Genomic DNA, 21,940 nt, shown 5'->3' with positions numbered 1-21,940 from the left:
CATTTATTATGTCACCCTTACTTAGTTAACATATAAAATGTCATCTCAGTTTTGCAGAAAATTCATGTGAAGGCTGACGTGACCTTCAAATGAGTTTCTTTCTTGCTAGTTCTAGAGGCTGCAAAATTCCTAGATGGTGTAATGACCAGTATTTTGAGATTAAAAAAAAAAAAAAATCAGCAAAGAAGCATTCTGCTCTCTGTAGTAACAACTGCATGTGTATGAGATAAGACAACAAAAATCCCTAGATTTAAGGATAATTTTACTTCAAAAGACCAATTAAATGTGTATTTATGCAATCACATATGCAAATCTGGGTTTCCCTTCACTCGCTGTGCCCCTAGTTCAAGCACAAACGGTATTTTTAGTTCCTGTTTTTCCTTTCTACCAAGCTTGATCAGTGAACGAGAAAGTCTCATCAATCATCTACTTGTTGGAAAGCATGGAGCTTTTGAACCACGTAGCTCATTTCAAAATTAGAAATGCCCCCATGCAGGGGCCCATGTCAAGACTTTCAGGAGGCACTTGTCACTAGATCTTAAGTCTGACATGTGTCTTTGGGCAGAAGCAGTTAAGAAATGTTCCTTCAGATGGCGTGGGTGTGGAAAGCAATAAAAATGGCATTTCTATTTTTTAGCAAGTAAATTCCAATTCATATTTGCTAGAAAGCTATATAGCTTTTTCTCACATAAAGTGTTCCTACTAAAATGTTTGCCAAACAAAATTATTTTAAAAGCAAAGCATATTTTCTCATTGACACATTCTAAAGATGCATCCTCATGGGCTATTTTTGGTGACAGAAAAATATTTTATTACTATCGATGATGACCACTAACATTTATTGAGGACTTACTACCTGCCAGAGATTGTTCTAAGATCTTTACACAATTCCCTCATTCCCACAATGATATGGATATTGTCTCAATTTCCCAGGTGAGGAATCTAAGAAAAAAAGACTGTTAGTGACCCACCCACCATCTTTCGGTTGAGGTGGAGAAAGGATGAACTCATGCGCTGACCCTGAGCCACCCGCTACCCACACCACAGAGCTGCTACCAACACATGCCCTGGTCTACCCGGAGGAGAGAGGAAGTTGCATAGTGCGTCCAACATTGAGACAAAATCCACTGTAAATTGGATCGTGGAGCTCGAGATCTCCATCCTCACCCTGGACATCATCCTAAGAACTTATCTAGGGTGGCCCTCCTATTTCTCTTGGCTTTAGACTTGCTCGTGGTAGGTAGTTGGGAGACGTTAATTGCATGATATAGATTCATTCACTTATTATATGGGAATGAGTTAACTTGTTCTTCCCCTCGGGGTATTTATAGAGTAGGTAGTTGAATATTAGTTTAATTGAATTGAATGCAGATGTAGTTTTACAAGTGCTACTGGGAAACAATTGCAAAAATCAGACAAACGATGCTTTTAAAATATGTTTTATTAGTGATAAAGCTATATTGAAGAGTAAGGCTGCATTGTGGCCACAGTCAGACTCCCTAATGCTTTCCCCCAAGTCGAAAACTGTACACCTCACCTAAGGGAAGTTGGCTCTGCAGACATATGTACATGTACACACATATGTATGCTGTACATACATAGCAAAACAGCTGCGTCACCCTCATCTACTGTGTCCCTCCATGGGAACAAAGTAAGAGCTAGGTCTTTAGACCTAGCCCTCCCAGCAGGCAGGCTCCAGCCCCTTCATGATTGCCACCCAAGAGGCAGGAGGTGAGCACAGCACACCCATCTTCAGACAGGAAGTTCTCAAAAGAAAGGGAGAAAGGGCTGAGTTCCTCATGCTTAGTCCTTCCAGCTTCCCGAAGCAGATATGGTATTGCTTGGCCCTGCGGGAAGAGGCGACAGGGTGAGAGGGGGTGGCAGCTACTTCCCAATACTTTCAAAAGGGAGAAAATTTCTACCACGTGGTCCAAGGCCGGAACTCTAGGATAGAGGGAGAGGAAAGAATCCTTCCCAGGCTAGAACCTGTACTGAATGCTCTGAGTCCGCTGGGTGCTGCTTTGGCAATGAATTCTTACTCATGTCAAACAAGGATGCAGATCTATTGCACATGAAGTGAAGATTCCTGAAAGATTTATCATTCCTTGTGATTTATTTAAGATTGACCATAACCTCGTGAGGTAGGAATCCAGCCAGCTGTAGTTAGGTAGCTGGGAGTGCACCCACTACGGCATCCTGGGAACACTGCTGCCAAGGGGAGAGGCCGGGATTTTCCATGTCTGAGAGGCAGGAGCAGCCTATCTGAAATAAGGAAGCATCCGATTTAGGGATCCTTTACGTAATATTGCATTATTTCTAGTCCTTTAGGAATTCCATAATGGGGCAACCCAACCAAGTACTACCAGTTGAAGATGAATTGGACTTGATTTTTCACGTGGCAGGGATGAAAGAGTGTTAATGTATAAGAATTTACAACCATTTCTCTCCCCGCATGTTAAGGACGAGTGTTCTCCGTTGCTCTGTTCCTATGGCCCTTGGTGCGTTGGTCAGGAAAATGGGTAGAAAGGAGAATCGGGAGAAGTGAAGTGAGGTAACTTGATCTACACAGAAAAAGGTACAGAGCCACCTAAGGAAGCAAAGAAAACATCCAGGACCCGGGAAGGCTGGCAGGAGAGAGGGGAGAAGAGGCAGCCTGGGCTAGAGGTTCTGGAAGAGAAACCTGAGTAATGCCACGAGCTGTGGGATCTGGGGAGAAAGGAATGAAGAAGGGGATTTGTAGCAAGTTTGCAATAGGCACGTCTAAATAACTCTTTATTAGAACAAAGAAACTTTAAAGAAAGATCTTCATCATTCTTCAAGATTTTGGAATGGGATGAATTCTTCTCAAAGGTAAATTATGAGGGGATACACTTTAAGGAATGGCGAAGAAGCCCAGATTTGTTTGGATCTATCGATTTGGATCTTTCTAGAGTGAGTCATGCTGTGGGTCCTGGCACCGAGCTTGTCCACAAAGTGTAAGGTGGCGATTATAAAAAGATATGCCCAAGAGGTGACCAGAGTGCACAGCAGGATGCGACAGTGGCTCAAGCACAGAGTGGTGACAGGGATATGTTAGAAGGTGGTCCTTGGCAGAAGCCAGAGCTGTGAGGTGCAATCACCTTTCTAGTCACTCTTTGCCAACACACTTCCTGTCCCTTCCCTGGCTGGGACTCGTGAACGGCCTTTGGCAAGCTGTGTTTGGGCCTTCCATTCAGAAGGACATTTGCTGGGGAATGGCCTGTTGGTGAGGCGAGGTTCCAGCTGGTGGGTACAGAGTTATAGAAAGTCCCCTCACGAGGATTCGGAAGTGCTGGCTGGGCTTCGGGATCAGTGCCAGTGCTGGATGACTCTTCACCTGTTCGCTCTCAGTTTCCTCACCTGTAAAACAATAGTCTTGGGAAGATGGCATCAATAAGCCCTTTTAGCCTGACCATCCCATGATACCTTTCCAGGTACTCCTTCCATATTGCAGCTACCGGGGCCAACGTGCCCTGCCCCAGAGGCCCGCCAGCTCCCCTTCCACACCCAGAGGCAATTCCACTCACTTCGTGCCCCTTCCAATCGGACCTAACAGAGAGTGGAGCCACGGCTCCTGAGTCTTCAGCTCTACACTCACTGGGGGAAGGAGTGGGTATCTCCCCAGTGGCCCGGGTGCTCTGGGAACCACAGCCCCTACCCGTGTGCACACACGGATTGAGACAGCAGAGGTTATCTCTGGAGCTCAGGCAGCTTGCATAGCAAGCGGAGGCAGCCTTATTTTTCTATAGGCACTTCTCAGAGCCCCTGAAACAGTAGCTGTTTATATATAGAAGGATGACGCATTGACTCTGAGTGGATGTGCGTGCATGAGCGCGTATGCGTACACAAGCCTGCAAGCTGTAGACTGCCACGTGGCCCTCAACCTCCAGGAATTAACACTGAGGCTCCCAGAGCCAGAAAATCTGAGCAGAATGCGGTGTCATCAGAGAAGCCTGGCAGGACAGAGAGAGGAGGCCGCGAGAGCAGTACTGCCCTCGGCTCCTTGGAACTTCCTCAGAGGTCACCCTCCGGTTGGCCCTGGCTATATATAGCCCTGCTTACTGCAGTGCACATGCAGCCTTTCTGAATGAAATACCAGGCTCTGTGAAAGCATCAGCTAAGCGGCATTTGAAAATCCTAGAAAAGGAGTGGGAGAAACAGAGCAGGTGTTTTGCTCGTTGTGAAAGGCAAACGCTGATTTGGAAGGTTTCAAGGTAGGGACCGTGGGCCAAGCTCGGTACTGCCAATTTTTAATTACCAGCACAATTAGCAACCTGGCTTAACAACAGGCCTATTTTGTCAAGCTCTGTTTAAGAACCAGCGAATTGCAGCAATAGCACCAAACAGATGAACAGTGCAGTGATGATCATATCCCACTCCCAAAAAGCAATGCTCTGCCTACACAGTCCAGGGCTTGTCGCAGCTCCCGCTTCCAGCAAATATCTGACACCCTCTTCTTGGCCTTGGCTAAACTGGCATAAGGGCAGGGATCACGTCTCCATAAGGCCATCTGCCCTGTGGTTGATCAATCGTATTAAGTGAACTATATTAAGTCCATGTGATATGCATCAGCAGTATCTTCTTTGGGTAAAAAAAAAAACAGTCTTCTTTCCTTTGATCATCCTTCCTATTCATCAATACCACTTGAAATCATTTTGAACTGTTAAATGGAAAGACATACAACCTCAAAAGTTTACTAAGCAGCATCTCCCTGGGGACAGGATCTCCACGGGACACCCAGGGTCAGGCGTTCGTCAGGCCCTGGAATGCTTCGGCATGAGTTCCCTTGGTAAAACTTGGGTATGGTTTAATCTGTTACTTGAATCAGGACTAAGAGTCTCAGGCAGGCCAAGAATTCTCTTCTGGGGTGTGCAAGGTCTCTGAGGAGCAAGAGGGGCCCACAAACAGCAGTGGACTGGGCCTCTGGGATCGAGTCAGAGAAGCAGCAGCCACAGTCTTTGGTCAGTTCCTGTTCAGCTTTCCCTGATCCGCGCCCTTCCATTCCTTGGTCAGAGAGCTGTAGGCTGATTGGGCTCCAGGGCTAACCTTAGGACAATCGTGGGGAAGGGAATCTCAGACTCCTTATGAGAGACCAGGCAACGCCCCACAATTCCCATTTCAGCGGCTCTACCGTAGGACAGGCAGTGGACCGGTGGCACCTGCAGAGTCACTGAGAAGATCTCGCCTCCAAATAGTGCCTCCCTGATGCCTAATTCCACCATCACCCACTGGTGAGAGGTAGGCTCGCTTTGCTTTGAAAGCCATCTGCAAATACTACATGAGGAAATGTCGTTCGTCCCCTACCCTTCCCTCACTGATGCCTACGGTGTACAGACATTTCTTAGATTTCCTTACCAGCTGGCTTCCACTTAGGTTAGGCCAGAGGGAGGCGCTAGCAGGAAGTCAGAGGGCAGGAGAAGGGGAGAAGTTAGGGTGTGTCTGCCCCTCACTCTGCCTTGGTGATGTCTCTTGCTGTGTCCATGTTTCCTCTGTGGTCCCAGCTCCCACCAGGAAGCTCAACCGTGACCTCAGTGGCCTTCCAGAGGTCCAGGCTCTTGTCCCTTGGCATTTCGAGCTCTAGCTGTTACTAATCTCTGCCTCACCATCTCCTCTTGGTGCTTTCCAGCCTATTTGTAGTGAGTTCCTCTAGCAGTTGCCCTTAGTGAACTACCTAACTTGGGCTGTTTTTTTGTCTCAACTGATTTATTCAGAGGGTCAGCATATAAACATATTAGAAGAGAGATTAATGATTTTTTTCTCTGTAAGACATATAATAGCAGGGAAATTCTAGGGAGCTCAAGAGAGAAGGACTTGAAGGGAAGATAAGGTGAAGAATTTTCCCCAGGCCTTATCTATCCTAAAAAAGGCCCCTTTAACTCTAATGTTGTGTTGGAAAGCCGTAACCCAGCAGCCCGCTTCCACCATCCTGACTTGTTCCTCTCAGGCTTTACACGATGGGCCTTCTGTCTGAGCTGAAGACCGTTTGCTGGCACCCATGATTCGTGAGCTTCCAAATGCAGACTTTTGCACATCCATCTGCCTCCCCTGCTCACAGTATCCCTCTTACTCACCTATCTATACGGCTCTTCCTCCTTCGCAACCTTGCTCGAAGCCCGAAATCTGAGTATCCGTATTGTCATACGTCCTTCAGCAAGTTATAGATGCAGTCTGAGCTTTAATGCTCTGGTACTCCTTTGTTTGTTTGCTTTTGCCAGAGATCTTGTAGTTTTCATCACACATGCTTTCCGATTTGACCAACAGACGTTTAAGGTCTACACAGCTATGAGACCATGTCTACTATTTCTTTTGCTGCCTGTTTCTACCCTTCCCTCAGCCCCTCCACCCTCTGGCTCCCCACCCCCCGGCTATTATAACATTTAACAACTGCTCTAGGGTGTTCGACAAATATTGATATGCTGCCTAAACAAATTCCCTCGGCTAGGAAGATAGGCTTATATCTATTTGTCAGGACAGCAGGCTTTCTGTGAGAGCAAGGCTGGTCTGAAAAACTTCAGATCTGTCTTCTCTTTGACAGACCCTCCCCTGCAGAATGCAGTCTCCAGGCCTGACGTTTGCTCAGGCATTATTTTTACCTCTCCCTGGCCCTTGTGAGTTTAAACTGCATTTGCAATGCAGTTGTTTTTTTCCTCCCAGCACAAACCTCCTGAAGGGGATCCTTGATGATGGCATCTGTGGCAGAGACAAGCTCATGCTTGAAGAGATAAATTATTTATGGCGAATTGTGCCCTAATGGATTGTGCGATCAATAATTCTTATAATAGTGCAGCTCGGACAAATCACAAGGGCTAGAATGCATGTCTACATCATTCTGAGAAGACGGGGTCCACCAGCTAGCAGGAAGAGAAAAGAGGTACTCATGATGTCAGCCTTAACCAGGAAAATGTAGTATTCTTTTTTTTTTTTTAATTTAAAGGGACAGATTGGCTTTTATTCATAGAGATCACTGCACCAAAATGCCCCCAAAATTATTGACTCCCAAAGGCCAACCTGACTTCTCTAACCTAGCCAGGAGTCTCCCCAAGTTTCTGGGTTTTCTCAGAAGCTCTGCGGAAAACAAGCCAAATTTCTCCATGTGTTTTGGTATATGGTGGGGCTGCAAGTAATGGAGACATTGGTATCTGTTGCCCAGAGTGTTAACTGCTTCGCTATAGCGCTCAGCTCCAGCTTCTGGGCAACACCCAATATCCAGCAGGCCTCTGTGCAGACTTATGATCCCAAGTTTCAACTTTCTCAAGTTCAACTTTCTGCCTGCTGGAAAGCTCCCCTGGGGTCTCCGACTCGAATTTCAAACTCAAAATGTCCAGCAACCTCATTGCTTGCTGCTCCCCCTTAAAAAAAAAAAAATTGCTGTTTATCTCTTTATCTGTTCTCATCCTATCAATGGCACCTACATCTTGTGGGTCACCATGCCAGGGTGTGATATGCTTCCCTTTCAAGGCTCAGCTCCAATGTCACTGCTCCCCTGAGGCCTCCTGTCAAAACCCGGACAGCCGTGGTACTTGGGTTTTCTCGCAGCACTCACCAGTATAGCTGGTGTCATGGATTCAGTACGTGTGTCATCCATCCCTCAGTCTACACAGCGAGCTCCTCTAGGGTGCGGGTGGTGTTTTAATCATCCTTGAATGTCTCAAAGAGACTAGCACGGCACTGTGGTAGTTTGTCAGTTAGAGTTTGTGGAATAATGATTGACCGAACAGATCTACAATCAGAGAGTCGAGGTGGCACAGGCCAAGTTTTCCTTTATTGCATATGATGTGTGCAGCAGAGAAGAGTGGGAAGGGATTAGCCACACCAGAGAAATCTCGGTGAAAGGTCTCCGAACTCTGTTTTACTAGACCGAGCTCCACCTCCCCTTCCCTGCGTTCCTGTGGGTGTTTCACAGAGACAGTCAGAGTTCCTGGTATTATTTCCACAGCTCCGGCTGAACTCGGGAGCTCAGGGGACAAGCCCACAGGAAGAAGGAAGGAACCTGGGCTCTTCCGGGCTGCTTTGGGTGTGGACAAGCTATACCACTCATTTCCAAGGCTCCAGAAGGCTCTAAAGGAAAGAAACAGGTCAGCATCGCAACCACAATCCCCGAAAAGTCACCACGCCCGTCAGTGGCTTCTCCAGTCACTCCTGTGCTCCAATAACCAGGCGGGACCACAGGGCTCAAAGTGTCACTTCCACTCACACAGGCTTCGTCTCATCTTTCCGAATGGATGGGGTTGTCTTGGTAGACAAGACGCACGGACAAAATTATTTTTCCATAGCATTCGTACAAGCACCTAGCCAGTGGTAGGACATTGAATAAATGGTCATTTCTTTCTGTCACCCAGTTTATTTGGTGTAACCCAAGATGCACACCTGTGTGTAACTCTCAAGATAAAGGATCTTTGCATAATCTCCGAATAAAGCTTTCCTTTGAGCTCTAGCAAAGGCGGTAATGGATTTGCAGGCATTTTCCCAGGCGAGGTTTCAGTGCCCACATAACATTGAGCTCCGGGATGTGTGGAAAAATCCCTCCTCATTACTAGACACTGTAAGGCTCCATTGTTGCAGTGAGAACTTTAATTTTGTATTTTCTCACTTGGGTGCAATTAAGTTTTCAAACATAAAATTGAGCTAATGTCATCTTTGAACATTTCATTTACTTTTTTCTTGTAAAGGAAACCGCCCTTGAATATATTTGGCTGTGTGATCGCACAGTCAAATAAGGACACATTTAAATATTCAACTGGGTAACTGCGTCTGCAGTCTATTTCCATTCCTGGCTTTCCGCGCCATGCATGGGTAGGAACACCTACCTCGACATCGTCTCTTGATATTCACTTTGGTCTCTTGTGAATGACATAAGCTGATTTGTTTCCCCTTCTAATCTTAGCGGATCACCTGATTATCACGGAGGACAGTATCCGTACTGGAGACACTGTTCAGGATGACTTCGGGTCTAGAAATAGTATCTGCCCTATTTTTAGTGCATTTTACCTAAGAATTTTACATAGGAGTGGGGAAATGAAAACCTTTGGATAGGCAGCTAACTCTCCACAGTCTTACACCGGTTCAGTGCCCATGCCAAAAATTCAATCCACAGTTCCTGCTTAATTCTTCAATTCTTTAAAGATGAGAATCTCAGAGCACCGTATTTCCTCAATACCTTTTGGCAATAAGAATCTCCTTTCCTGGACAACTTATCCCCTGGTCCATAGTAGTCTTCAAAATAAATCATCGATGAGGGTATGAAAAAATGGAAAAAAAATTGAAATGACAAAGACCCCATTGACCTCCTGTGGTCAGGATATGCAATGACCGTGTCTCAAGGTTTTGTAATCTAAAAAAACAGCTGATCCAAATCAAAAGCATGTTCCGTGTGCTTTTGGCAATTAGGCTTCTTTTTAGAAATATAAATCCTCAGAAAAAGAGTGATTATGTAATTCCCTGGCAAGTTGACAGTATGGGAAAATGTGTACTTGGTATATATTAAAGTTCCCTTATAGCTGTGACTTCACATCTGAGACCCAAGCTCTCGTTTGATTTTCTAAGCGAGGCAGGATTAGGCAAAGATCTTACCAGAAGAAAGCTCTCAGGATCCCGACCTCCGGCCAGCAGAAAATGGTTCTGGTGACAGAGTTTTGGGAGGCTCTCAGCATCTCTCTGAAGCCAACATCTAGCATCTCCTAAGAAAGCTATTGATTAACAGCTTGACCTTCTCTGGCAAATACAAGGGTTGTGAGATTGTAGGTAGCAGTGAAGAGTTGGTTGGCTTAAATATTTGTGAAGCTTATGAGTATAGAGGTGTCGGGGGGAAGATACTTTCTAATTTCATATGCTCCACCCCAACTCCGAAGCCACAGAGCTGAATTGAGGATGGATTCTTTTTCAGCCGAAAGGCCCTAGGAAGGAAAATTCAATGCCTTCCTGTTTTAGAACTTACTAGAAGTAAAAAAGGAAGAACAATGGAGTTCTTTCTACCTTACATTCCTCATCAGATACAGTCATCCTCCTCACCTACAACTTCACCTGCCCCCATCTGAAAAGCCCAGGTTACTTCTTCATCATTGTCCATCCCCAACTCCACTCTTGGGTGACGACTGCCTTTCTACCTGGGCAATAGGTAACCTAAATGCCCTTGCTGCTTTTCTGTGAGCGTGGCTTATTGCACAGATGTCCCTTCCTCAGGCCTCAGGTTTGTGAAGTGTATGTAATGGAAGAAGATGTCTGCCTAAACCAGCCAGCTCCTCCAGCTTGAACCATCGACGAAAATGTCACAGCCATTCAGAAGGTGCCAGCCCTCTGTCCTGAGGCAGTGCCCGATCCAAAAGAAGCTGCCTTGCCTCTGCACACAATAAGTTTGAGAACAGGAAGCAAAGACTATTTCATCCGAAAACACCAAGTTAATCCATTTCCTTAAAGCCACTTAGACACTAAAGAGCAAAAGCAGAATTCCCACTAGCACTGTTGACATTTTCCGCCTCAGAACAATTCCCTTTCGATCAACAAAGCAAGTGCTTTACAGGGCCCAGGCTTGGTTTGAACAGCACAAGAGAGACCAAAATGCCTTGCATTAGAACCCTCCTGGCACAGACAGCCCTCCATCTACACGCTCGGCAGGTCTTAGTTCCTGCCCACACCACATCCCCATCACAGCTACCCGGCTTCCTCTCCAGAGCCGTCCTGAGCTCTGCCAACATCCAGCGGTGAGGCTGACATTCATTAGTGCTGATTATTCATGTGCTGTGCTTTCTGAGCTGGGGCGGGGCACTGCAGAGCACCTGGAGGAGGAACCTGGCTCTGACTGCTATTGCCTCTGCTCTCCAAAGAAACCTGTGTGCTGCCAGTGAGTGTGCAGATACAGGCCTTGCCTATCCCTCCTCCCGAGGAGAGCGGACTGAGATGAGAAAGCGGGAGCAGGAGGAAGGACAGAAATCAGACAGAAGTATCATGCCTCTCGGACACTCCAGCTCTCTTTGTATCCGAAACAACTCTGGTTCTTTGTTAAAAGGTTTAGTCACTGGAAGCCTTATGCAATCAGAGAATGTTGCTCACAAATATGGCAGAGAAGCTGCAATGTGCTTACTACCACACTGATGCCTTTTCCTCCTGGACCCACCGCTAAATGACATTTCCCAGCCTCTCTTCAGTTAGATGGAGCCATGAGACTAAGTTCTGGACAGGTGAGAGGAAGTGACGCATATTACCTGAAAGGCCGGCCAGTAGGACCTGCGTAATCTTGCATTCTCTCATCCCTGTTATTGGGCTCAGTGTCACCCAGGGTGAACTTGAGACCCATGCGTTAAAGGCAGAGGCCATGTCTCCAGATGACTTTGGGGAACGATAGACTGTGAAGTGAGTGAAAAAACCACCTTCGTTGTGTTAGGGCTTGGAGTCTCTGGGGTTGTCGTAGCGGCTGGCCTTACCTGCCCTGACTAATATAACCATCTCCTTTCACACCGCGCCCCACATGGCGTGGCCTCTGCTCTCCATCTTTTCATATTAGAAATAAAGTTTCCAACTTATAGATCTTTAAAAAAGCAAATGACATTACATTTCTAAGAGAGGGTGTTTAAATCCTTTGGTCTTAGAATTCATTTGTTTCCAGTACGGCTCAAAGTAAATAAATTCCACGGCAAAACTTCGATATTTCTAGTTTAATCACAGATTCGAGCTACGGGAATATTTGTTGATATAGAGTCTGACCAGTATTCTATTTAGCTTCTAACTTAGAAATTCTCACTGGCAGCGGAGGAGTCCCAGGTTTTTGAAAGAGAAAAATGAATAAAGGAAAAAAAAAGTTTGGAGTGATTATGAACGGACTTCTTTTTCCTTATAAATTTATATGACTCCTGAGTTGGGAGTTAGCAATACATTTATGTGTGTAAGTTTCTTGCAGGTAAGGCCTGTGCTTCAGAATACTTTATAACTCTCACAATGGCTAGCATGGTATTTTACAGTTCGATGAATATTTTAAAATAAAATTAATCTTTGTCCACCCTTTTCTTGCACTCCTTGGATCATCCCTCTATTCAGTCATTTTGAGCCTCAAAAAAAGAGGAGTAAAGGATTAGCCCTGGGAGGAAGGGAGGTAGGAAAAATCCCCCAGAACTTCGAGGCTGGTGGGTGTCCCCTTCCAGGAGTCCAGCCAGGGGCAGAATTGGGGAGGAATGACAGAAGCCCTTCTCACCCGCCTTGGTTGGTTCTGCCTCGAGAAGGAAGAGGCCTGCATCCAGATGCCCAGCTGGCATCCAGGAAGCAACACAATCCCATAAAAGAATGCTTTTTATGCCCCAACATGGTGTTGGATTCATGCGAGTGGCAGAGAGATGGGGAAAGGTTTTGGACAGCCTCTTGGAGATTTCTGAATTGTTCTGAGGCAGAAACGGTTAACACCTATATGCTGTAGAGGTCCTGGAAGTAGCTGAGAGAGAGCTGGATGTGTCTCGTGGTCAGAAGCAAGGGTGAGTCAGCAGCCACCTGGAGAACCAATAACTGAAGACCAGATGGCAAGGTGGACACCTCGGGGGAGGCCAGCATGGATGGCGAATGATCCTGAGGACCAGATGTCCCCTCCCAATGCCTGGCACTGTGTAAGCCTCCAAAATGTAGACGCGACCCAGGGAAAGGTGGGGGATGCGAAGCCAAAATAATCGAAATTAAATTTCTGCAACCCCAGAGGAATGTGGGCTTAAAAAGAAAAAAGGCAAAGAAAGAATTCTATTTCTGAATTCTTGGAAGGGAACCGATACCTCTTACACGTGAGCCAAGGAACAGGGTTTTCTATTAACTTTAAATAAAAGGCAAAACGATGTAACTAGGCATTGTGATTTCAGGAACAATGAAAACCCAACTTTCTCCCTCACCTCTGTGCTACCGTGTGAATTTCCACTATTAGAACACTTTCTCCCCTTAGATTTAAGATTCTCCTCTTAAAATTCACATACTATTGAAGGATGTTAACCTCGTTCGTCACTTATGCCTTCACGCGCATCGGTTTATCCCATGCTTTTCTGATGGCAGGGTGCAAGCAAGGAATGTCTCCTAGATAAGAGGAGGAGGGAGGAAAAGGGAGAGGGATGGAAGGATAACGGGGCATGGGAGGGCAGCAGAGAAGGAATGAACGAGGGGACAAAGTAACGTGCAAAAAAAAAAAAAGGAGAGTCGTACCTCCGAATCCAAACTTTGCCCACGTCGTGATTGTGGGTAAGAGTGGCCGTGAGGATAGAGCCAGCTCTGTGTTATTAAAAAGCGCCCTGCCTCTCCTCCAGGTGGCTGCCCTTCCCCAGGCGGCCCTGCACGTGGTGTGTTTCATCTCTGGGCGCGGCGTCGGCTACTGACAGCAGGGCCTGGGTAGAGCTGCCACACCCCACTCCCTCTGCGAATCTCACAGAACCCGACGAACTAAGGAATTCATTAAGCCCGACAGTACACCTGCAAGGCAGGTGCCGGTAAATCAATTAAGCACCGATAAACATTATTTCAGTATAGAGATGGTGCTCCTAACAGCCAGCAAATATGATTCACAAAAGTCCCAGGGCTTGTGAAATAATGGCTCTCTCCTGAGGAGTTAAATCAGCCTTTTGTGCGAAGAGGCTGTAGCAGGGCCAGAGCATATAAAGCAGGTGTTTGCTGTGACATGAATCTGAAAAGTTAAGCCAGGGGAGAAGCAGGTAAATGAAAGCGAATGTAAGACCTAAATCCCACAGCAAGGCCAGTGACAGGGAGAGAGTCACTCAGCAGCCGCGGAAACATATTATTAAGAAGGAAGAAAAATAATACTCAGTCCTTTGTGTGCAAGGGTAGTGAATTATTAGGGTTTTTTCTCATCATGACCTTGTGATATTGAGTGGCCTCCCTCAGACAATCAGTGTTGACATCAGCTACATGCTCAGATCAATAGACATTTCATGGGATGTCGAGAAACCGTGTTCTCAGAGGCAGAGCAGACAACCTGCGTACCTCGGCCGCCCGCCATGTCACCTGCTCTGCCTGGAGATTAGGATGTGGAAATGGGTCAGCATCCTTCCGCGGCATCAGCGAGAGAGGCTTCTCCACCGCACTTTGCGGATGAGCCAGTCTTGGGGTTATTTTCCACTAACCCAGGCATGTGGCCATTCATTAAATCTGGAAAAAAATCCTGCCCAAAGCCCCGGGGGAGCTGTATTTGTTTTGCATGGTTCTAATTCAGTACATCTAGCTAGAAAAGACAGCCATTCTACCTTTACTAGTTCTGAGAAAATAAATTGTAGCTTATTTTCAGCCTTTCTGCCTTAAGAGACTGCCCATTGCTGGTTTGGGATTTCTGAACAGCGTTTCTCAAAAAGAACATGCTCATTAAACCCATTTTGGATTTGATCCTGGTGAATATTGATGCCAGTAGGTATTGCGAGGACACCCCCTGTGATGACCCTGCCATAGTCAGATGTCGATTCACACCCAGGCAGGTGGCACTCCCCTGCCGGATTGTACACAATATGCCCAGCGCCGTGAGTCTGAAATTTTCATTATGTAAGAATCACCCAGGGAACGTGTTAAAATCCATGTTCCTGGGCCTGTATCCCAAAGATGCTGGGAGCAGGAATCTGCACCTTTATAAGCTCCTCAGGTGATCTTCCTGCAGGCGGTCTTGTGAGCACACTTTGAGCCAAGCCCGGGCAGCAGGCAAGGCAGCGACCAGGACAGAGCTGTGTCTTCTCTGGGTGTCTTCGCGCCCTCAGCCCTCACCCTCAGGATCCTTCCTACCTGAGTTTACTCTGTTACTCCATCGCCAGATCCCGCTTGGCCAGCGCGACCCTGAGCACTGACTCCTGGAGAGCATACGTCTGTGTGGCTTCAGCCCAGTGTGGCAGTATACGGCAGATGTCACATTCACATGGGGTGATGGTATGTGGTGATAGGGCTTTAGTGATTTTTTTTTTCATGGTTCAGGCCACCGAGGTTATTTTTCCTAGCACTTTACCCTTTACTTGCCAACCAAAGGTACCAGACATAAGCTCCTACAAACTCCCACCCAGTATAAACCATCGTTACATTATAAGCATTTTCTTCAAGAAGGAAGGAAATGTACTACTAAAATCTCCCAATTATCTGTATTAATGAAGAGAGCCATGGCTCAGATAATCCAATTATTTTTTACTCTGAAATTAATTGCACGGTTTCTTAACAGCAAGTACACTTCCTGACTGTGCCTTGTTTTTACTGGTATGTGGCTAACATTTCCTAAGCGATATGCCCGCTGATTGCATGGTGACATGAGAGTGTGTGGGATGGCCGGGAAAAGTTAGGATGCGATTCGATTTCAAATTGATTATGATAACTACATTTATGCGGAGTGTGTAAGCTCTCAAGTCACAGGACCCAGACATGTGGACGCAGAAAACCTTGGAAAACAAATAATTTTAAGAGCCAGAAATTGGGCCAGTAACTACTTCTAGCTGTGTCCAGGTCAGTGAAAGGGAAGCAAATATGATACCAGAACTAAAACAGATGGCATCAGATCTGTCTGTCTACATGACAGTGTTGTCAACCTTTCAGGTCATGGGGAATGTTGGTCATGATGGCTTGTGATGGCTTGTGTGGTCCCTTCTAACCTTAAAATTGCATCATCCTAGAACTGCAAACCCAGTGGTCAGATGTGGTCTAGAGAGGATGAGGATCTTTAATATATTCTCCACGAGCCCAAGAAACAGAACACGGCCACTGAAATTTGCTGCTCTCAGAATCTGGACTCCTCCAAGTTTTTGAACAGGAGAATTCAGTCAGTTGGTCAGCCAGTGACAGGTACCCAGATGAATCTCCAGGGTCCGAGTCCCTTCCTGGCAATGGGCTGGGTAATTAGGTAATTAGATTGAGAACTGCATTCATGCATGCGGGGAACTTTTATGCTTAAGCATACACCGAAGCAATACACTCTTCAATCACGAATCCCTTAGTTTTCACGTTGGCATTAGGTATTTCCACGGGAGGTCAACTGAGAATTGCCTCCTCCTCAATACCGTTCCTAGGTATCGACACTACTTTATTCTCCTGTTCATAGTTGGAGTCACTTGGAAGTCGAAGGGAGATGGGCATTCTAAGTGGGCTGACCTAGCCCGGCACATCTGGAGTGTATGCCTGAGCCCCCGTGCTCAGCATGACTTACTTGGCGCTTTGGAGTAATGATGGTTACCACACCTGCTGGTGTGGGTTCTGGGCTCTGGTTACAGGTGGGCCATAGTTCTGCCTGCTCGCTCCTTTCTTCCCTCTTCTCTCATAGATGTCAGACCTACATCGCTTTCTAAAGACTCTCTCTGCCTACTCCTGCCCCTCTTTTACTCTTTATGGGTTTTGACTCCAATAAATATCTTGCACATCTCCTCCTGTGTGGGTCTCTACTATTCAAAAGACACAGGAGGTCTCAGACCAGGGGTGATCTGAGAACGCTGGTGATGAGATGGGGTTTTGCGACCCAGGTTACTCACGACTTGGCTGACAAGAAGGACCCCTGGCACAAGATGGCAGCCGAGTTGTTGAAGACTTCATGTGTGGTTACCTGGGCAAACATTCAGGGGGTGTAGGAGAATGCCTTTGCCTGTGCAGTGACTGAGACGTTTAAAGGACATCAGGGAACATGGCCTACAAGGACAGTGGCATCTGCTTGTTGCTGCTGAACTGTACTGGAGGCCTGCATGGGAATAAAGAGAAATGGAGAGCAGTTAACGTGCAGAGGAAGGCTCAGTGCGGGAGCCGGAGGGCCTTGCTGGTGGTTTGTAAAGAAGCTTTCGCCTCCTGCCGTGGAAGAGCTGACGCAGTTAAGGAGCAATCTCCAAATCTGATAGGATCGCGAAGCCCTGGCGATGTTTCAGTGCTTAGCCAAGGCAGATCTGTTATGGGATCAGGGTCCTGGCTGGGAAAACCTGAGACCTTAAAAACCGGGATGAGAGTATCTTAGGTATTCCCAAGGATTTGATTCTTTAGACCCCCTGAACGCTCATAACTTTCCAAGGTATCCCCCCAGAGTAAGAGCTAGCTCTTTTCCAATTCCAGAGAGTCTTCACCTCCGCCAGGTCACAGGGGCCTCCTTCAGGAGCCGTCCCACCTCTTGTTCTGGCTGTCAGGAATAGGATCCCTAGGATAAAACTTCAGCATAATCCAGCTGGGGATATATTGGCTTTGAAAAGGAAAGAGATTATATCCCAAAGATTTAGCTAGCAGCAGGAGCCAGCAGGAGCCAGCTGAGTACCCCTGGAGTTGGACTTCGAGCATGCTCGCTCAGGATGGCTGAACATAAGACTTGGGGCAAAACAGACGGTCAGCCAATGAGGAATCAGAAGAAGGAATGAATGGAGGAGCAGGAGCAGAGGGTGCTCAATCCCGTTAAAGTCATCACCGTTTACTCTGCTTCCTGGATCTGAGAAGATTGTCAGATCTGGACCCCCGAGGTGGCTGGATTCCTAGGCAGAAGGGCACTGTCGCATGGTGACACGTCTATGCCATGGGGACTCCCCAGTCGTTTCCCAAAGAGACTTACATACGCCGAGGAAAGGAAAATACCCAGATATCCAGGTCTGAGTTGGAATTGATACGCGGAGACCCAAAGTGTGATCACAGGCCCACTGTTAGAGTCAGGGCTCACAGGACCAGGGCATAAAGTCTTGGCTACGGCCTGATTTACAGTGTGTCCTCTGGGTGGTCTGTGGATCCACCCAGTAGTCATATCTCCTGTCCCTGGGTGCGTAATTGGAATTGCTGCACCCGGCCGTTGGTGTAACCCCCACATTGGATCCTGGGTCTGTTAAGTAAGAGCTGTCACAGTGGGGAAGGCCAAATGGGAGCTTCTGAAGTTGCCCTCAGCCCCACCCTATCCCCAGCTAAAACTAAATCAAAAGCAATATCATATTCCAGGGGCGACAATTTGTGTTCCCTCCACACTTAAAGGATACAGGGGTGGTGGGTCCCCAACATATCTCTGTTTAATTTGCCAGCCCCTGCAGAAACCAGGTGGGTCCTCGAGAATGGCCATTGCCCACTGCAGACTTAGCCGAGTAGTAATCCTGAGCAAAGCTCAGGATTTCATTGATAGAACTGATTAACAAGCCTCCAGTACATGGTAAATGTACAACACAAGACTAAGAAACAATATCATTATAATTCTAGAGCTTTTTTAAATTTTCACTGACTCCCCTCAGCTACAATACAGTCCAGGAGATCTGGACCACCTGGACATTCTGTGGAATGTCACATCGATCCAGTTGATGGATCGTGCTGATCAGGAAAGATGGGAAAGAGGTTGCTATGCACTGGAGGCCGGGAGAAGCCACATACCCTCCAGAGGGTGAGATATATAAAGAGTCAGGGAGTCCAGGATATGCTCTGTGAAGTAAAAGACCAATGCCTTGCATCCTCTATCACAGAAAAGGGAGCACAGCACCTGATAGGAGACAGCATACCCCACACCCAGGAACACCGTTCCAGCCCATTTACCAGGTGACCCAGAAGATTGCCAGCTCTCCCTGGGGCCCGGGGTTGGAGCGGGCTCTGCAGCAGCTCCTGGCTGTGGAGCAAGCTGCCCTGACACTTGGGCCATTGATTCAGCAGACCCTAGGCTGTTGGAAGTATCATTAGTACAAAAAGATATCATGTGGAGTTTATGGCAATTCCCAGTGAGAAAATAATTCAGGCCTCTGGGATTCTGGAGGAAGGCCATGCCATCAACAGCAAAATTATATATCTTCTGAGAAAGCTCCCAGCCTGTTTCTGGGCATGTTTCTGACAGAATGTTAGACCGCGGGGCATCACGTGACCATGCATCCAGCCGATCCATTGTGATCTGGGTTCTGTTGAAACTGCGAAGTCACGAAGTCAGACAAACTCAGAAGTCATCGACTATAAGACGGAAATGAGTGGAACCGGAAGCGTGAGGAAGCTGCATGAGCGGGGAGCCCAGACCTCCTTGTTACCCATTACGGTAGCACCAACGCCTACCCTCAGCTCTCCCCTCTTGCCAAAGGAGTGTCTCATGTGACCAACTGAAGGAGGGGAAAGTCCAGGCTTGGTTTATGATGGATCAGCTTGCCAAGGACTGTGTGTGTGGGGAGGGGCAGAGGGGGTCTGAGATTTTACCCTGTAAGCCGGAGCTTATCCTGCCGCACTCCACACTCGTATGGAGGCTAGCAGAAGATATAATGTCGGAGAAAAAGAACCTGTACCCAGCACAATAGCAGCAGCCAGGGGATCAGCATTTTTTTTTTTTTTTTTTTTGCGCCAGTTCCCTGAGCTCCAGCTCCTTCAAGGCAATGCAAAAAATGCTAGTGACAAATACACATGTAGTAGGTTGCTTTATAGGAGGGAAACCTTGAGCTTAGGAAACCCAAATCTTTTCTAGTGGACAGTAAGCACGCCTGCTTTTCGCTCTGGAGAGTGACACTATCTCTGTCTTCCGAGGCCATTCACTGTACAAACATCCCCGAGAAGATGGTCTGGAACGAAGGCAGTCAGTGCCTCTCCTTGCAAACGTGTGGAATCGATAGAGACCCATGGAGAACTGTCTCTCATAATAAGGGATGCGAGCCAAAAGGGAATGGTACCTATATTACCGCCATACAGAGGGGGAGACCTTGAAAGACCGGAAAAAGAAAGTCTTCCCAACGGGCAGAGCAATGAGCTGTGCACCTGGTCACCCACTTTGTGACCTGAGGTGAGACTATACAGAGATATGTAGTCTCTTTACTCCTAGGCTTCCTGGGCTGGCCAGAAGGCTGGGAGAAAAAGAACTGGAAGACCGATGAGGAGTCCTGGAGTAGAGGTGTGTGGATGGACATTTAGGGTTGAGCATTAATGTCGATATTGTTGTATCACACATTAATACCCACTAAAAAGACATTCTCACAGAAGAGGTACTGAACAATCAAGTAGACAAAAATAACTTGGCCAGTCGATGTCATCAGCCATTCTTTGTCATCAGCTATCTCAGAACTGGCATAATGGACACATGAAAGGAATGGCCATGGGAACGGAGACAGAGACGATGGATGGACCTAACAGTAGTGGCTTCCATGTAACAAAGCTGATCTAGACGCTGCTGCCCTGAAATGCCCAACACATTGGCAACAAGGATCTGTCCTGAGTCCCTGTGTTCCTGGAGGAGACCAGCGGGCTGTTTGGTGACAAGTTGCTTACATTGGGTCCCTCCCACCTCGGGAAGGTCAGCGGTTCGTCTTCACTGGGATGGATACCGATCTCAAAATGGATGTGTCTTTGCTGCCCACAGATCCTCAGCCATCCTCACTCTGCAGGGGTTTACAGTATGCTTTATTCACAGCCTCAGAAGCCCTAACAACACAGCACCCAACAAGGGACCTGCCTCACTGTGAAGGAAATAGGGGAGCGGACCCATGGGATCCCGCACTGTGTCGCATATCACACCATCCAATATCCGCCAGTCTCAGAATCCTGGGACTAGCTCCTAAAAGTGCAGTGTCCATGTCCACGGTGCATGTGTACAGATGTGTACTGTGCATCTGGCATAGGTGCATGAGTACAGTGTGGGGCTGATGTGTGCATATGAGTGATATACATAAATATGTGTGTTGTGCTGTGCATGGCAGGCATACGGTGTGGTATGTGTGGTGCAGCATGTGTACATGTGTTTGGGGCATGTGGCATGTGTACATATTTGTGATACATGGTGCCTTGTATGCACCTATGGTCTGTGTGTGGTAGGCATGTATGTGGTATGTACATGCATGTTGTATATGTGGAGTATATGTGTTGGAGGTGTGTATGTGGTGTGCCTGTGTGCACACGTATTTGGTGCATATGGTACACATGATGCATGGTACACGTATGTGTGTGGTATGCGTATGTATGTGATGTGTGTGGAGTGCGTGTGTGGTATGTGTGTACATGCGGTCTTCCAGCCGAGCAGTAAGCCCTTTGGGGGAACAGCTCGTGTCTCTTCTTCCTGTCACTTCCGGAGTACTTTGTCACTCGGCAAGATCTTGAGAGCACTGTTGGCTATTGAGAGTCCATATCTCGAGTAGCTCGAAGGCTGTGTGACTCCCACAGTCGCCCTTGACAGCCGGGCTCCAGCGCACGCCTGCCGCATGCATCACACCACCCACCGCTGGACCGAGAGCTAACCAACCGTGATATTGGCAGTCACGCTCATGGGCTCAAACCACCCGTGTGCAAGTGACAGGGGGCCAGGCACACAACCGCGCACGTCACCCAGGCTGGGCTCCGAGCAGCACGGCGTTGCTAATGACCAGGCCCGCTCATTAGAGGGAAATGTGCTCTGTGATTCCATGTTACATTGCCTTTCGGCTCGGCTTTGCCTTGCAGACACCAGACCTCATCTATCAGAAGCCGCACGTGGCTCTTTACAAGGACAGAGTGGGGGAGGGGCGACAGCAGGGCCCACAGGCCAGATGCCACGGTCCCATCCCTCCCTCCTTTACTTTTTCAGCCCTTAAAATGTTTTCCTTTCTTGGTTTAGCCTCCTCTCACCCACCCAGTAAAAACCATGGACCTGTAATAACTACTGTTTATCAAGTAGCTACTGTGTGCCAGGTATGATTTTACATGATCTCACATCCTCGTGACAACCAGCAAGGTCAGCATTCTAATCTCATGGTGCGGACAAGGAAACCGAGTTTGAGAGGTCAGGGGCCCTGCTGCGTGGAGGAGCCTGGGTGGAAGCCAGGTCTGCCTGGCTCTTCCCCCTGCGTCACTGACACGTGGGGCCACCACACAAGGGTTAGTGCTTAGCATGAACTTGACCCACTGGAGAGGGGAGGAGGCTTCTTCTTTCCCTAATCTTTATTACAAGGGAAATGCTGAGTTCCCATCCGAATCGCTCCTGAAATTTGGCAAAGTCCTATTTCCGCATTACTTCTCTTGGCATCTCCATGAGCCAAAAGATAAAAATTGAAATCCAGAAACACTCACA

General features: G+C 47.4%; 1 long non-coding RNA gene across 3 annotated transcripts in view; it reads left to right on the top strand.

Annotated features, from left to right (window-relative positions):
• LOC120613227 (uncharacterized) overlaps positions 1-21,940 on the top strand; it is a 137,789-nt gene that overhangs the window by 38,059 nt on the left and 77,790 nt on the right. The window contains exon 4 of one of the 3 annotated variants that reach the window (XR_005655620.1): positions 7,955-9,634. The exons of the other annotated variants lie outside the window; for them this stretch is intronic. This is a non-coding gene — a long non-coding RNA (uncharacterized LOC120613227). Of the gene's footprint in view, positions 1-7,954; positions 9,635-21,940 lie in introns of those variants that run through there. 3 annotated transcript variants of the gene reach the window in all.

This window comes from Pteropus medius, unplaced genomic scaffold (genome assembly GCF_902729225.1).
Source record: "Pteropus medius unplaced genomic scaffold, Ma_sr-lr_union100, whole genome shotgun sequence".
Classification (NCBI taxonomy): Eukaryota; Metazoa; Chordata; class Mammalia; order Chiroptera; family Pteropodidae; genus Pteropus; species Pteropus medius.
The sequence above is the reverse complement of the archived record's forward strand: the minus strand, read 5'-3'. Positions and strand labels throughout refer to the sequence as shown.